Here is a 16,654-nt window from a genome sequence, read left to right as displayed (position 1 = left end):
ACCAAGATTTAAAGTGAATGCAACCTGCCCCTGCCTGCCAGAATGTTAGTGGCACAGCTAAGTTCCTATTTCCTTTCTACTATCCACTGGTCATATAACCTTGGATACGACACCTGTTGATACCCCACTGAGGAACAGTTCTTGCAATTGGGCCTTCTTGAATTTCATGCTATCAGTCAATATGCACATGCATTGAGGTCCTCAAAACACTCCTTTGGCAACTAGCGCTCTCTCTCTCTCTCTCTCTCTCTCTCTCTCTCTCTCTCTCTCTCTCTTTTCTTGCTACAGTCCCACTTGACTCAAAAAATAAAAAAAAAATTGACCTTTATTTTTAGCATGGATCTAAATTATATATTTTATGAACTCTATAATAATATTTACTCCATTAAAAATCAACACAGTAATAAAATTACAGTTTTCAATAAACTATGTTAAGTAATTTAAATTGATAATTCAAAGTACTTCGTAAGAAGATGCTGTGATCTGTCTTTCAGAAAGTTGGTAAATAGTCTATTAATTATCAAAAGCTTATCTTTTAAACAAATAGATAAATATTTAATATACTTGCAAAAACAATACCACACTTACAAATCTAACTTTAATATTAATCTGCAAGAGGGAGTTTGTAAACTATAATCATCACACCCTTTAAATATCTCCTTATAAATATACAAAAATAAAACTAGGAAAAATAAGAGGTAATAGTGTAAACACTCAAATATCTATGATTAAAATTAGCTGAGAGACAGGTTCAGTGACACCTGGGTTAGGTGGCATTTGGAGAGGCTGAGTGAAGAAAATCAAGAGTCTGAAGCCAGTGAACAAATAAACAAGAGATAGCCTTGAAAACAGACAAGATAAATGAAGAGAAGAAAAACAAATGTTTAAGATCAATTATAAATAGAAGAAGAAATTGTCTATGCATTGTCATTGTCCCCAAGGTTGTCACACACTAATGGCTTCCCCTGTAGCATGAATCTTAAAAGGTCTTATTAATAAAAACAAACCCAGAGCCAGGTAATGAGGTGAATGCTGAAAGACCAGAGAGACAGAATAGGCCACAGCCAACCTCACCTTGCCAATTCCTTAGCTGATCTCATTTCCTCAAACTGAAAGCTTCTGAGTCCTCACCTGAAAGGATCTCAGCTGAACTGCTGCTCAAAAGCCTAAAAGATTAAAAAAAAAAGTCTCTAGTTCCTGGTCCTCACGCCTTATATACCTTTCTGCTTCTGGCCATCATTTCCTGGGATTAAAGGTGTGTGTCATCATGCCTGGCTGTTTCCAGCATGGCTTTGAATTCACAGAGATCCAGATGGATTTCTGCCTCCTGAATGCTAGGATTAAAGGTGTGTGCTACCACTGCCTAAACCTATGTTTAATATGGTGGCTCTTCTTTTCAGCTCACCCTCTCTCTCTTCTTTCTTGGCTTCATTTCCCTTCTGACTGATTGACTTATTACAACATCCAGAAACCTTACTTGCACCAAAAAGCAAAATCTGAAGAGAAGAAACATGTACTAGGATATACTAAAGACACACACCCCTAAGATGGAAACATTAACTTCATGAAATGGGAATAATTGTAGTATCACTTTTTGTCTTTCAATTGATGAATGGATAATGTTGATGAGGTTTGAAGGAAAAAGTAGCTCTCCAACATGTTGCTGCTGAGAATGTCTGCTAGTGTTGATCTTTGATAGTACAATTCAGTGAAATGAAACAAAATCACACACACTCACACACCTTCCAGGCTTCTAGTCACAGTTACAAATTGAACAAGCATATTCACTGCAGAATTGTATAAAATTATAATGTGTTGGGCTCAAATAAATGGGACAATTCTTGAATAAAACATAGTTTGTGCTTAGATGGATCAATTTTCAAATAGGGAAATACAAATACTTCCACCTATGTGTAGTCTCAGAATATTGGCTTCATAAAAATTCACATTGAAGCCATTTTATATGAATCGTTAGATAATAAGGAAACAGTTCCAAAAGTTATGAGATAAAAATAAGCAACAGTTATCAATAAACATTGATTTCTATATCAAAGTTAATTTTCATAAAAAATGAACACTATCTTAAGCCAGCAGAACAAAGTTTCATCTCTTCAACAAAAAACAGGGACAGATGTTAAAGAATACAGGTAAAGGGAAGTGCATAGAAACTTCATAAAACTCAGGTATTAAAAATGAATCTCAGACAATGGAAAATAATATTGATGTATATTATATTATTTCCAAAATTCACCTGACACAAGATAACAGAAATAAAACTATAGAGGTTCAAAACAAAGAACAGACAAAGGTGAATTGAAGTGTTATAATACCAAGACAGTAATTTTAACGTCAAAAAAACCAAAAAACAAAAAACCAACAACTCAAAATTCTTCATGAGCCCACAGAGGGTGTTTTATGTGTTTATGAGGAAAAACAGGGAGGAAACATGAATGCACAGTCACATTATACCTAGAAACTAAGTCTCAAAATGTATCACAGAAAAGTTAGTGTAATAATCGGATCATAAAAATTACAAATAAAGTATAACAAACTATGGACTGAGGGCAACTCCTGTCTGCCTTGTATTTTGTGAATAAAGCTTTATTAGCACACACTCAATGTAGTCTGTTCACATGCTGACCATGAATGTCACAGCTCCATACAGGCAGAATAGGCTCCACTGAGACCACAAAATGTCATCATCATGACCATAGTCATCAAAATGTGTGAAAGTAAGGGGCAACTCTAAGTTGATTTTAATGATGGGTACACACCTTCAATATATAGAAATCCACAGAACTGTGGCTTTCCAATAACTGAGTTGTTGTGTATCAGATTCATGTCAACAAAGCTTTTAGAAAGTTAATGTCTGGTTCTCAACAAAATATATTGCCAGTCTCTAATATAAACTACACTAATATCAAGTTTTATGTTTTAAATATTTCTAGAACTTATTTTCCATTGGTCCATTTGTGTCTCTTTGTGGATGTGTTTTTAATTTATAATTCCTTGATTGTTGTTTCGCTATTGCTATTAAAATGACAGCATTTGTTACCAAAACTTACATTTTGTCTACAATCTCAAGTGTGTTGGGTCAAAATGATTCCCACTACATTTCTTTTTGTTATTTTTAACATTTATTCCTGTAAATTTTTGTATTTTTTTTCAATATAGGCATTGTTCAATTATGTCTTCTCTCTGCTTTGATTGCTCTTTCTAGAATTTGATCCGTATTTCCAATCCGTCTACATTGTAATTGTTACTACCACCTACTCTGTTTCTATTTGGTTTATATCTTCTGTAGTCTTATGATGTCTATGCATTTACTTTCTTGGTATGATTCTACTGTCTTTTTCTCATTTACAAAATTCTGAGTCATATCCTAGGTATATTAATATTTCCTCTTTTTAAAAATATACTATCATTAATGTCTCCTCCATGATAACAGGTTTTACAGAGCAAGATGGGAATAAATAAAATACCACTTCAATCTTCTACTTACCTGGGTGGAGCAACTTTGCATTTTATAGCAAAGAATTTAATGCACTAGAGCATCAGAATATCAGATGTCCTTAAAACACATAAGAAGACGACAGAATAAATTTATACTCTGTACTCACGTTTTTGGCCTCAATTTTCCATTAGGGTATTCCTCATATTTCTCAGAGTGCTTTTCAAGGATAGGTTCCTAAAATGAAAAATGAAATAAAAAAATAGAAATAAGTGCTTATGATTCAGTCAATAAAGTACTTTTCCCAAAAGCATAAGGGCATGCAGGCTGATGCTCAGGGCCCATGTAAAAGTCTGGCATGTGAGCACACACACTAGACCTGCACACACACTAGAGCTACACACCCTAGAGCCGTGCACACACACACACACTAGAGTCATACACACACACTAGAGCCGCACACACACATTAGAGCTGCACACCCTAGAGCCATGCATACACACACTAGAGTCACACACACACACACACACAAGCTGCACACACACACATACACACACTAGAGCTACACACACACACACACTAGAGCCACACACACACACACACACACGAGCTGCACACACACACATACACACACTAGAGCTACACACACACACACTAGAGCCACACACACACACACACACACACATGAGCTGCACACACACACACACACACACTAGAGCTACACACACACACACACACACGAGCTGCACACACACACACACACACATGAGCTGCACACACACACACACACACACTAGAGCTACACACACACACTAGAGCCACACACACACACTAGAGCCACACACACACACACACACGAGCTGCACACACACACATACACACACTAGAGCTACACACACACACACACTAGAGCTGCACACACACACACTAGAGCCACACACACTAGAGCTGCACACACTAGAGCCACACACACACACTAGAGCCACACACACACACACACACACACACACACACACATGAGCTGCACACACACACACACACACACACTAGAGCTGCACACACACACATACACACACTAGAGCTACACACACACACACTAGAGCCACACACACTAGCCCTCACACACACACTAGGGTCACACATACACTAGAGCTGCACACTGGAACAACACAGACACCAGCAATAGAATAAGAAATAGACAAGCATGGAAACAGGAGATTATGAACGTATGTATGTATGTATATTTGTAGGATCTAGGTATAGAAGAAGTAAAAGAACTGGCTAATGTTTCAACAAACTATGTTTTAACAAACTATAATGTTTCAACAAACTATGTTTTAACAAACTATAATGTTTCAACAAACTATCACATTTCAACGAACTGCAAAGTTTCAACAAACCACTTTGCAATATTTCTTGTAAATTTGAATGTCATCAAGCTTTTCATGGGACCCCGATCACTAGAAAAGTCATCCATGGAAGTGGAAGCGTTATAAATGACCTGCTGATCAGCAAATATTGGGGGAAGGATTCTAATAGAATTATATCATTTCCCCCTTCCCTTTCCTTCCTCCAAATCCTCCCACAGACACTGCACTTTTTCAAGTTCATGGTCTCTTTTTTTTTTAAATCAGTTACTGTTCCATGCATATTAGTATATGAATGTACATGTACATCTTAAATATAAGCTGCTTCATTTGTGTATTATTACCTGGACTGCATTATCAAGGCTGACTATTTGGCACTGGAAAACCAATTGGTGTGCTCTTCTTCTCTGTGAAAGGCTAATTCCCTGATCCCAGCACTCCTACTTGCCTGTAGTTCTTTGTGTAGGGCTAGGACTTCACAGGCTTTCCCCTTTCTACCTAGACATGTCTACTGCTTTTGTCCTTGTCCAGCTCATGTTTAAATAGTCATGTCGGTGACTCCTTATGTATGTAGCTTCTGACATTACTAGGAGACAGTCTCACAACAACCCCTGGTCCCTTGGCTCACACAGCCTTTCTGCTCCCTTTTTGGCAATGATCCTTGAGCCTTAGGTGTGGGATTGTTTTGTAAATGTGTCTATTGGGACAGGGAGTTGACTCTGCATCTTGTACTGACTTACTTAAGGTAGTACAGCTGCTAAGAAATGGTTGTAGTTTTCTGTAAATGGTCTCCATCTGTTGCAAAGAGAAGTTTCCTTGATAAAGAAGTTTACTTGATAAGGTAAAAACTACACTTCTCTGTGTGAGCCAGAACAAATATTTAGAGTGTAGTTAGAAATTTTGCCAGTACAAACATCAACTGTTTAGAACAGGGAGAGAGGAATGAACACTACATCTAGACTATCTGGACTGAAATTATGATGCTATTTGTTAGTAGCTGTGCTACCTTAAGTAAGTCACGACAATCCCCAAATACTCCTTTTTATAATGAGAATTTTTGTAAGTTGCCATTTCCTGCTTGCTTAAGGAATTATTGAATTCTTCATATAAACTTTGAGTATTTGGGAGAGACCACCAGTCAATATTCAGTCACTATTCCTTTCTTATCCATCCAGATAAATTTCCACATAGTAGTCTCAAGGCACAGCAATTCAATTTGCATAGAGTTTCCCAAGTGATGTTATAAATGTTATAAAATTGCCCCACCATCTTCTGCCTAAATCTGACTAATGTGGATTAAATTTATCCACAGAGGAAACTACTTTTCACATGTGGTTTACCACTTCAGTTTAAATTCATAATGTCATCTAAAGCAAAATACAGCTGGTAAAATAGCCTTCTTAATTTCAGGTGCTTATCAGCCATGTTTGACGAAGAGCTACTATGTTGAATTATCACACAAAGTTCCCATGAACAAATTCTAAGCTGAAACTATTATTTTCTTTCTCGTGGGAGTCAGACATAGTAACGAAGAACCAATGATCCGGCGAGCAGTCACAATTAATCCTATCGCTATCATCATCCCAAGAATAATGTCGCCAGTTCCTGATCCCAAATATGAGGGGGCAGCTTCATTAGCTGGCCTTCCTATGGCAGAGGTGTTGAGTAATTCCCTAGATCTGCCACATGACAAGACAGCATTCTTAGAAAGCTCTTCCACTTCTGCAACCAAAAGTTCCCCTAGTGTTTTAATAACTTCAGTCTGTTTCTGATTGCCTTTTTTGTATGAAGCAGTGTTTCTCAACTTGTGGGTTGTCGCCTCTCTGGGGGTGGCATACCAGATATTTGAGTGACACATTGAAAATGGGTAAGTTGTGCTTGCTAGTTTTATGGCAACTGGACACAGGTAGCCATCAGGGATGAGGAAACCTCACTTTAAAAAAAAAAAAATTGAAAGAATTGAATCCTATATTATCCTTGCAGGGATCATTTGGGAGAGAATGAAAGTATTTGACATTTGCTATTTGCTTTATTTTTTCTCCTTTTTTATTATTATATTTGTGTTTTTATTTTACACATCAGCCATGGGTTCCCCTGTCCTCCCCCTCCCGCCCCCGCTCCCACCTTCCCCCCAGCCCCTCCCCTCCATTCCCATCTCCTCCAGGGCCAAGACTCCCCTGGGGATTCATTTAAAATTGGTGGATTCAGTACAGGCAGGTCCAGTCCCCTCCTTCCAGGCTGAGCAAAGTGTCCCTGTGTAAACCCAAGGTTCCAAACAGCCAGCTCATGCACTAAGGACAGGTCTGGGTCCCACTGCCTGGGTGCCTCCCAAACAGTTCAAGCTATTCAATTGTCTCACTTATCCAGAGGGCCTGATCCAGTTGGGGGCTCCACAGCTTTTGGTTTTTAAGAGTGTATGTGAGTAGTTATGTGTATGATTCCCCTTGGAGGTTGCTTGATTGAGGGTTAATCCATGGAAACTGCAAATAAATTGTCAGTCACTCTAAAAGAGAGAAAGAGAATTCTAGTTGAATTTTGTTCTTCTGGTGGTTTCCAGGCTAAATTCTGTTTTGGTTAAAATAGTCAATTTTATCTTTATCATTTATTGTGCAATGGTGTATTATTTTTCTGGGAATTTTTAAATGTCACTATTTCATAATCTGTATCCACATTTATACCTTTATTCTTGATTTTTAGAATTTATTTTTATTTACTCTTGGAGACAAGTATATAAAGTATTTTGATCATGTTAACTGTCCCCTCCCTAACTATTTATAAGTACCACCCTATCCAGTCTCCCTCTCAACATCCTCTGAACCTAATTAGTGCTCTCAGTAGGTGCCTACTTGTAGGACCATACACTGGAGCATAGGCAACCTACTATGTGCTACATTTCTGAAGAAAACTGATTAAGCCTCCCACCAAGAGTCATCAAATGTCAACAGTTCCTCAGTTAGTGGTCATGTTTGGTGAGAACCTCACCAATGCTTGCTGGAAATTTGACTGGATTGATCTTGTATAGGTCTTATACAAGATTAACTTCTTTTCTTCACTGAACTCAATTTTTCTATGACTGTATCATTTAACAAATGTGTTCAAGTTATCTTAAAATATAGCTTAAGGTAAAGTAAAATAGAAATTTAACAGAATGTGCAGATGAAGCTTTCTGGTAGGGCAAGACTTTCTTATATATTTTCTTTTTAATATTTTTCAATCTAAGGAAATTTAAGAAACCTATTAAAACTATTGTGTATAAATAGATGTTCCCAGATTGAGAGAGAGAGAGAGAGAGAGAGAGAGAGAGAGAGAGAGATATGCCCGTGTCAATGAATCTGTAAAGATGATTGACATTTACTACATTTTTATTCTGGAGAATTGAAAATCTGCAGGGAAAGTTAAATAACCTTGGGCTACTTTCCCCCATAATAACATTAATTGTTCACCTTTGTGTGACCTAATTTCTCTGTGACTATTCTGTAAAACCTTTTAGAACATAGCAACTTCAAAGAACACATAGCTTCCACCAAACCAAAAGCTAAAATTGTCATCAAATCCTATCTGAAACCTAAAACAGATTTCCCTCCCTGTTTGTAGCCTGCCTACCTGATGTTCTCAATATAAAAACCATGTCTTGACTTAAGACTTTAACTTATTCTTTAAATATAAAATGATGTCATGAAAACCATTTCCACATTGGAGCATGTAATATGGGACAACATAAACCCATGTTCCTGTACATGATCATTCCATTTTAACTCAACAATAAGTTCTCTCTGGTCAGTAAGATGGATCGCTGGGTAAATGAACTTGCCACCCAAGACTGATGACCTAAATTCACTCCCAAAATCCACGGGACCCAAACTGACAATGGAAAAAATAAAGTTGTCCAGCAACATTTACATGCATACAATGGCATTCATGCAACATTTACATGCATACAATGGCATTCATGCATACACACACATACACACACACACACACACACACACACACACACACACACTCTACCACCATAACAAAAACAATTATTTCTTTAAATGATAAATTATTTCTACCTTTTTTGAGGTAAGAACTGTATTTTGAGTAATGGAACACATTTACTATCTATTGAAAATTGGGAGATAATTGGTTTTGCTTAATAAAATAATTAGGAAAACATTTCCATCATGAAAACAAAATCTTCAACAAAAATAAATATTATAAACAAATATTTCTAAAAATTAGCAAATGCTACATTTTCTAAATTATTATTTAGAAGTTTCTAAAATGGAAGAAGACAAAATATGAAGTGTATGCCTGCCAAGAAATTAATATTTTTTAATATTTTTGTAACTATAATGTATCTATGATATATTCCAACCCAGCCTTTAATTTACTTTGGTTCATAAGACTGGTGACATCATTTTGTTAAATTACTTCTTTGACAATTTAATACATGTATGTAAGATATTCTGTTGATTATTCTCTCTTCTCTCACTCCTACATCTCTTAGCCTCTTCCACCTTTCTACAAGTTCTTTTCCGGTAGTCATTTTTTTCACTGTTTGGTGATTCTTTACATTAACAAAAGCACTCTGCCTGACCATGAGTTTGGAATTGTCCTTGGAGATGAGTGGACTTAATAGGGGGTATACAACTGAAAACAATTTCTGACTTTCCCAAGAATCTCTCAGTAGTCTATGGTTTAGCAGGGAATGATATGGTTCTTTGGATGCCTGCTCTACCCACGACTGACTGTTGTCAGTACCGGTCTTGTGCAGGTCCAGCATAGGCAGCCATATCTGCTGTGTGTTCATTTGTGCAATGGATATATAATGGCCAGAAGACAACATTGTGTAGCCCTTTTCCATACTTTTCACCTTTGACAGTCTGTCCACTCTGATTTCTGCAAGCTTTCCTGACCCTTATGATCTGTGGTATCATTCTCTTGCTTAGTATGTAATCATCACTTGTTCTCAGCAGCTTGAGCAGAAGTGGTTATTTGTATCCACAGCTAATCACTGCAAAGAGAAATTTTCCTAATTAGAGTTGAGATAGAACTTATCTATGTGTATAAGCATAAATACTTAGAAGGAAATTTAGTGCTATGTCAATTTAGCTAGACAATCATTTGAATTCCCCCTAGTGCCTAAGACCTCCTCAGATATGTTTGTTGATTTTTGCTTTTATTGGGTTTATAGTACCAGGCATAGAAACTCTTTTGGAGAAATTCTCAAATTGATTCAGATCTGTATGTTAACCTCATAAGAGTGACACTTTTGTACTCATGGACAAAGAGTTCACATCTTGTTAAGACCATTCATACATGTTTTTCTCCTATAGAAGTCTGAATAGCAGCTTTTGGAACTATGGAAGCTATTTGACATGGTAGAATTTCCCAGCTTGATTTCTCTATTATATCTTCTAATGTGTGTGTGTGTGTGTGTGTGTGTGTGTGTGTGTGTTATCTTCACTCATAAGGTCTTCTCAACTAGTTCTGATGAGCTAACAAATAAATGACAAGAATATGGTGAAATTTTATTTGTGCTGAAATATGGTTTTATTTGTATGTTAATAAAATTGCCTGGGGATCAGAGCTAAGAGCAAGCCATTTAGCAGAACTCTGGCAGTGGTGTCACACGCCCTTAATCTGATCACATGGAAGACAGAGTCTCTGTGTGGTCAAGGACACAGTCAAGTGGTGACCCAAACCTTTAATCTCAGTACAAACCATAGAGACCTGGAGGTCTGTATAGACAGGCAGTGATGATGAAGTCATGTGGTTGGGTTTAGAACCAATGAGTAGGCAGAACAGAAAGACAATAAAAAGGCAGGACACAGGAAAGAGCTCTCGCTCATGCTCTCTCTCTCTCTCTCTCTCTCTCTCTCTCTCTCTCTCTCTCTTTCTCTGGAAGGAGGATGGCAGTGAGTGGTAAGATAAGGTGGTCTTAGCTATTGGCTACTGCTCTTATCTCTGGGCTTTTAACTCATATTTTGGCTGTTTCCTATTTAATAAGACTGTTTAGAATTTCATCTACACAAGGGCTTGTATTCTTTTAAGGAACTCTGGGGCTTTCCTGGTCAACAATCAGGCACTAGAGTTTTTCTTTATTAACCAACGGCTTTCAGGGACAATAAGCAAAAACATGGGCTTGACATGACTAATAACCCAGACTGACTACAGATCACTCCTTCCTGATTCTACAAAGCCTTCCTTCTCTCATATCATAGTTCAGATAAATACCACACTATATATCAATAGATATCAATACAGTAAGGCTTTTATCACTCACTAATCCTGAAGCGATCTTGGTTTCCATTTCTCTGTATGTATGGGTATCCCTATGAGTCCTTAGAGCTGAGTGTGTGTTCATATGTGTGCATGTATGCATTTGAAAGAGGCCTAAGTGGCCAAGAAAAGACTTCGAGTTGTCTTAACTAAATTGGATTTTTCACATCAATCATTGAGAATAAGGAAATCTAATTTAGACCAAAGAAAGGGAAAAATAATTGTGTGTGAACAACCCTAAATCAAAATCTAGAAGAGGTGGGAGACTGAGAACTTTGGGGTTTATTGTTTTGGTTGCTTTTAATGTGTCATGAATGTAGATGACTAGTGGGTTATCAATTGCTGCAGAATGTATTATCTCAAACTTAAAAGCTTAGAATATCACTCATTATCTGCCTCACAGGCTCTGTCAGCAGTACTCCAGCAGATTGACAGGATTTTCTGCCCTGTATCTCACAACAGTAAAGACTGGGCCTTCTCCTGAAGTTCAGGGTCCGTTTTAAAGCTTACAAGGCAGTTCCTGGAGAGTCTGGTGTGGACAGAAGGTGCCATTAATTGAAGTAAAAGTCAAGCAGATTTAAGATCGCAGAGTGCAATCCATTAGAGAAAGACAGAGGAGTGGTCAAGGATGCCATCAAGACAGGTGTATTCTTGCAACTTGGATCAGAAGAAAGGACTTATCTAAAACACAGAACAAAATAGGCTTTCACTGAAGATGGAGCATGTATAGTCACACATTTTTTTGCTATTGATAGCATTAGAGTAGAGTTATACATCTCTAAATATCACTTTAATGTTTTGTTTATATGTAATAATGTAGAAAACTATTCTGTGAAAGAGGCCAGAGTTACTTGGGTTAATCATGATAACTATGACTCAGAATGGTTATGGGATTAATGTATTTCCTTTCAACAATGAAACACATTGTGCCTATTTATTCAAAGCCATCAGGAAAGCCCCTGATTTCTAGAATGTATGAAATAGCTAATCTAATTGAGTTAAGTCTTCATTAATAATTGATAAAGAAGGGCATAGCACATTGTGTGTGGTACCATCCCTGGACTGGTGGTCCTGGGTTCTATAACACAGCAGGCTGAGCAAGCCATGGGGAGCAAGCCAGTTAAGAAGCACCCTTCCATGGCCTCTGCATCAGCTCCTGCCTTGAGGATCTTGCCCTGTTTGAGTTCCTTTCCTGATTCCTTTCAGTGATAAACAGTGATATGGAGGTGTAAGCCAAACACATCCTTTCCTCTCCAAGTTGCTTTGGTCACATTGTTTCATCACAGCCATAGTGAGCCTAACATGGACACCACTATAAGGGAAAAGGACATAAAGTCTGTGTTGTGGAAAACATAACCTTGGGACAATTGTAGGGTTCTATATGGCAAAAATCAAGTGAGTGTAGAAGATCAGGAGATCATTCCCTAGAGATCTGGAAAAAGACATTTGTTATACCAAACCTAAAAAATGAGTAAGTTACTTGCATTATATAACTCTACATTTACTTAAAAAAAGAAGTCTGAGATAATTAAGCTATAAGGATTAAAGATTATAAATATTAAATTATCTCATGACTTTGAAAATTCCATTCCATGATCCAATAGTCTCAAGAGTTGGAAGACTGTTGTCAGCTGTTAGGGCATAGCAATAAGCATGTGGTAGAAAAAAATAACTCAGAACCTGAGATCAGAAGGCAGAAGAGGAGAGGGATGGGATCCCATAGTCCTTTGAGGGCACAGGCACAATGAACTAAATATTTCCTAGACCCCACCCCTCAGAGTTTTCACTACCTCCCAGCAGAGAATCTCTGAGGAACAAGGAACTGAATGGGCTTTTGGAGCACATTCAAGATCTAAATCATAGTAGCTTAGATGTCTGTGGCCACAAAATAAAATACCTCCCAGCCCAGGAGGCAGAGTCCCATCAGGGGTGGGGCACATAGCAGTGTGGCACTACCTTCATTAGAAACACCAACAGGGCTGTTGTTTTTCAGGCTCTTCAAAGTACGCCAAGAAGGAAAGCATGAATGAATCTAATGTAAAGTCCATGTGAAATACTGTACATAAAAGCTAGGCATTTAGTAGAGAGCTTTTGCAGGTGATTGATAGAGAACCCATGCACGTTTTGAACATTGTAACACATGGAAGATAACATATATTTGCCTTTATTTTTATATTTTCTTGTTTATATCTTCCCAGTTAATATAATTTGGAAGATTCTGTGTTCTAAGGAAGATAAAGTAACTCAGACTCTGAGAATTATAGTTAAGTATCCCCTTTTTACAGGGGATTGTCTAGTAAATATCCTCCTGGCATCAACTTTGAGGAAAAAGTGGTCTTTGCACCTACAGGCCTACCAGATTTTATATTAAGCTGTTCTATACATTCTTCCTAAGGTTACACTCACTTCATAGCTATTGTACGGCTTAATGTAGATAATTATTACTTCCAACACACTTGTAAGTTACAAGGAAAAGTAAAATAGTATTAAAAATGCAATTATTTTAGAGAGCCTAAGACCATTCTCCTACCATATTACTATGGTAATATATTTTTTAGAAACACCCATTCTTGGAATATCCAAGAATGAGAAGATGTGCCTGCCAAAATAATATCAGGCGAAAACCAGAACCTCGTAGGAGCAGAACATTGATATCATCAGTGAAAATTACACGTAACTTGTTATTTTAACATAAACAAAAGTTGTAAAACAACTGCTGACTGCCCCCCTTTTTTTAAAGATTTATTTTATTTATTATTAATACAATGTTCTGCCTGTATGTATGCCTGCAGGCCAGAAGACGGCAGCAGATCTCATTACAGATGGTTGTGAGCCACCATGTGGTTGCTGGGAATTGAACTCAGGTCCTCTGGAAGAGCAGTCAGTGCTCTTAACCTCTGAGCCATCTCTCCAGACCTGTCCCCTTTTTTATGCTAGAACCTAAATAGTCTTTTCCCTTCCAGTGACTGTCAGAGTCACATAAAATCTGACAGCTTGAAATTGCTTTTGTGGGGAGATACAATAACAAGATAATAAGATGTTTTTAAATAAGAGCCTGTATCATCTCAACACATAAGAACCCACTTCCTAATAGGAGGATTATGTTCCTGTCTTCCCCAGTCACCTTGCTTATGATAAACACTGAAACCCATTTCTAGAAATTGTCATCATTCCTATGTTTGATTTTATGTTTTTCAAAAGTCTGTAAATATGCTAAATATTTACATCTACAAAGTGTTCAACTGAACAAGTTAAGAGAACAAGAAAAAAAATGTTCTGCTTTGTTGGTAAGAAATGTAAAACCAACAGATCATATCAAAGCTTCATGCATATTACCTGAATTCATGTGCTTAAATATATTTTTCAAAAAGGAAATACAATTAGTTAAAAGGGAGCTGGAAGATATGCAAGAAAATAAGGTCATCCCTACTTCTCATGAGAAAGATACCTTGTATATTGCTTTCTATAGGACATGAATGATTGATTGATCATCTTAAAATCCAAGGCATTGCCTGGACCAATCCACATATTGGCCACTAAGGAAACATTCTGTGGTAAGAAAGCAATCCTATCAACTGGCTGATTTGGGGTCTTTTCTTGTAGATAGTAGTTTTATCAATTGGCAAACATTTATGTCAAACATTTTGAGAAGGTATTTGAAGGTTCTTCTTCAAGACACATCATGCTGCATATCATATAAAGCCACGTCTAATGCTCTACTACTCCTGGGCCACATCATGGCGGGCAATAGCCACAAATCTACAGTTTTCCAAGTAAAATTCTTTTGGGAAAGTTTAAAAAATAACTCAGAATTGTTTTCTTTTCTTTTTTCTGTTTTTGTTTTTTGTTTTGTTTTGTTTTGTTTTGTTTTTTCAAGACAGGGTTTTTCTGTGTAGTTTTGGTGCCTGTCCTGGAATTAGCTCTGTAGACAAGGCTGGCCTCGAACTCACAGAGATCTGCCTGCCTTTGCCTCCCCAGTGCTGGGATTAAAGGCATGCACCACCACTACTATGAATAAATGTAGTCTTATGAAAAAGCTAACATTCACTTTACAAAATTTTATCATTTTCAAGACTGTTTATCAATAACACATGTGTGGAGGGCTGAAGAATAAACATTAAAAATAAACATGATTGTCCATCAGTACAAAATGGGAGGGCCACTGATTTTAAACCTAATAAATTATATCACTGCTGCTTTTATTGTATCACACAATTAATGACTCTGATTTAGCCCATTCAACTATAAGGTTTATAATAAAAGGAATTATTCCAATATCCGTTGAGTTCATGCTCTATGCTGAACACTGTTTACTAGGAAAGAATATAAATAAGAAATAAAATCCCTGGTACTAGTGAAGACATTGGTGTCATAGAAGAACCTACCTCTGCTATTTTATTAAACCAGCCTAATGCCTAACTGTAAATATTTATCCTGATAGCCACAGATAAGAATAGGTCTTAGTCTTCATCAAAGAAACATCTCCTTATACCAGATAGAGACAATTGTAGAAAACCACAATCAATCACAATGCAGAATGACTATGCAGCTGAGCATCAGCCCACTCATTTACAGCACAACCCCTATGATAACATTAAGGACATCACAGAAAAGGAGACCCAGGAGTTTGCTCTGAAATAGTATCTCCAAGAAATATCATATCATATAATATCATAGAATTATCATAGAATATCTTAGAGGCTGCACCTATGATGTCTCACAAACATTGTTGCCAAGATCTAGAAAAGGACATCACCAATAGACATACTAACAAGGATGGAGGAATCTCATGGGGGCCCTAACCCTAGAAGAAGAACTATAGTCAACAAAAGAATGTTGAAAATCAAAGAAATAGTCTTCCCCAGGGAATAATCCCCAAACTGGTTATCCAATACCAACTGGTCATTCCTAAAATTGTATGTAAAAGTAACATTTTATGGGCTGTGCAACTTGTATTTATATATTTTGGATAGTGTGTGTGTGTGTGTGTGTGTGTGTGTGTGTGTGTGTGTGTGTATGTGCGTGCGCGCATGCGTGTGTATGACAACTACTAAATAAAAAGAATACAAATTTGAGAGAGAGCAAGCTGGATTGCATGGGAGGAGTTGGGGTAAAAAAGGGAAAGTGAAAATGATGGAAATAATTTTAATTTCAATAATAAAATATTAAAAGTCCTTTTCTCATAGATTATATATTTTCTGGAAAGTGATAAGTAATATAAGATAAATAAAATAAATAATACATCAGAGACAAATGCCAAGAAAAAATAACATCTGTGAAATGTGGATATCAGTTATTGGCTTTAAGATGAGATAGGATGTAATTTCATATGGGGTTGTCACTTGGTCAAAAAAGTAACTTACAAATAAAGCCTGTCTATGTGGTTGTTAACAATAACCAAGGACTGATGTGTTTGTGAGACTAAGTGAGCAAGGGGTGGATATGTATAAGAAATAGAAAATAGCAGCTATATCTTGGCAGATGTGTCTCCTAGTTCAAAATGACCCTTTCTGATACCCTGGAGGTCACAGTTAGGTTCTTCCCAATTAATCAGAAACTAACTTACCAA

Source organism: Onychomys torridus, chromosome 20, assembly GCF_903995425.1.
Source record: "Onychomys torridus chromosome 20, mOncTor1.1, whole genome shotgun sequence".
Lineage (NCBI taxonomy): Eukaryota > Metazoa > Chordata > Mammalia > Rodentia > Cricetidae > Onychomys > Onychomys torridus.
This window is presented reverse-complemented; position numbering follows the sequence as displayed.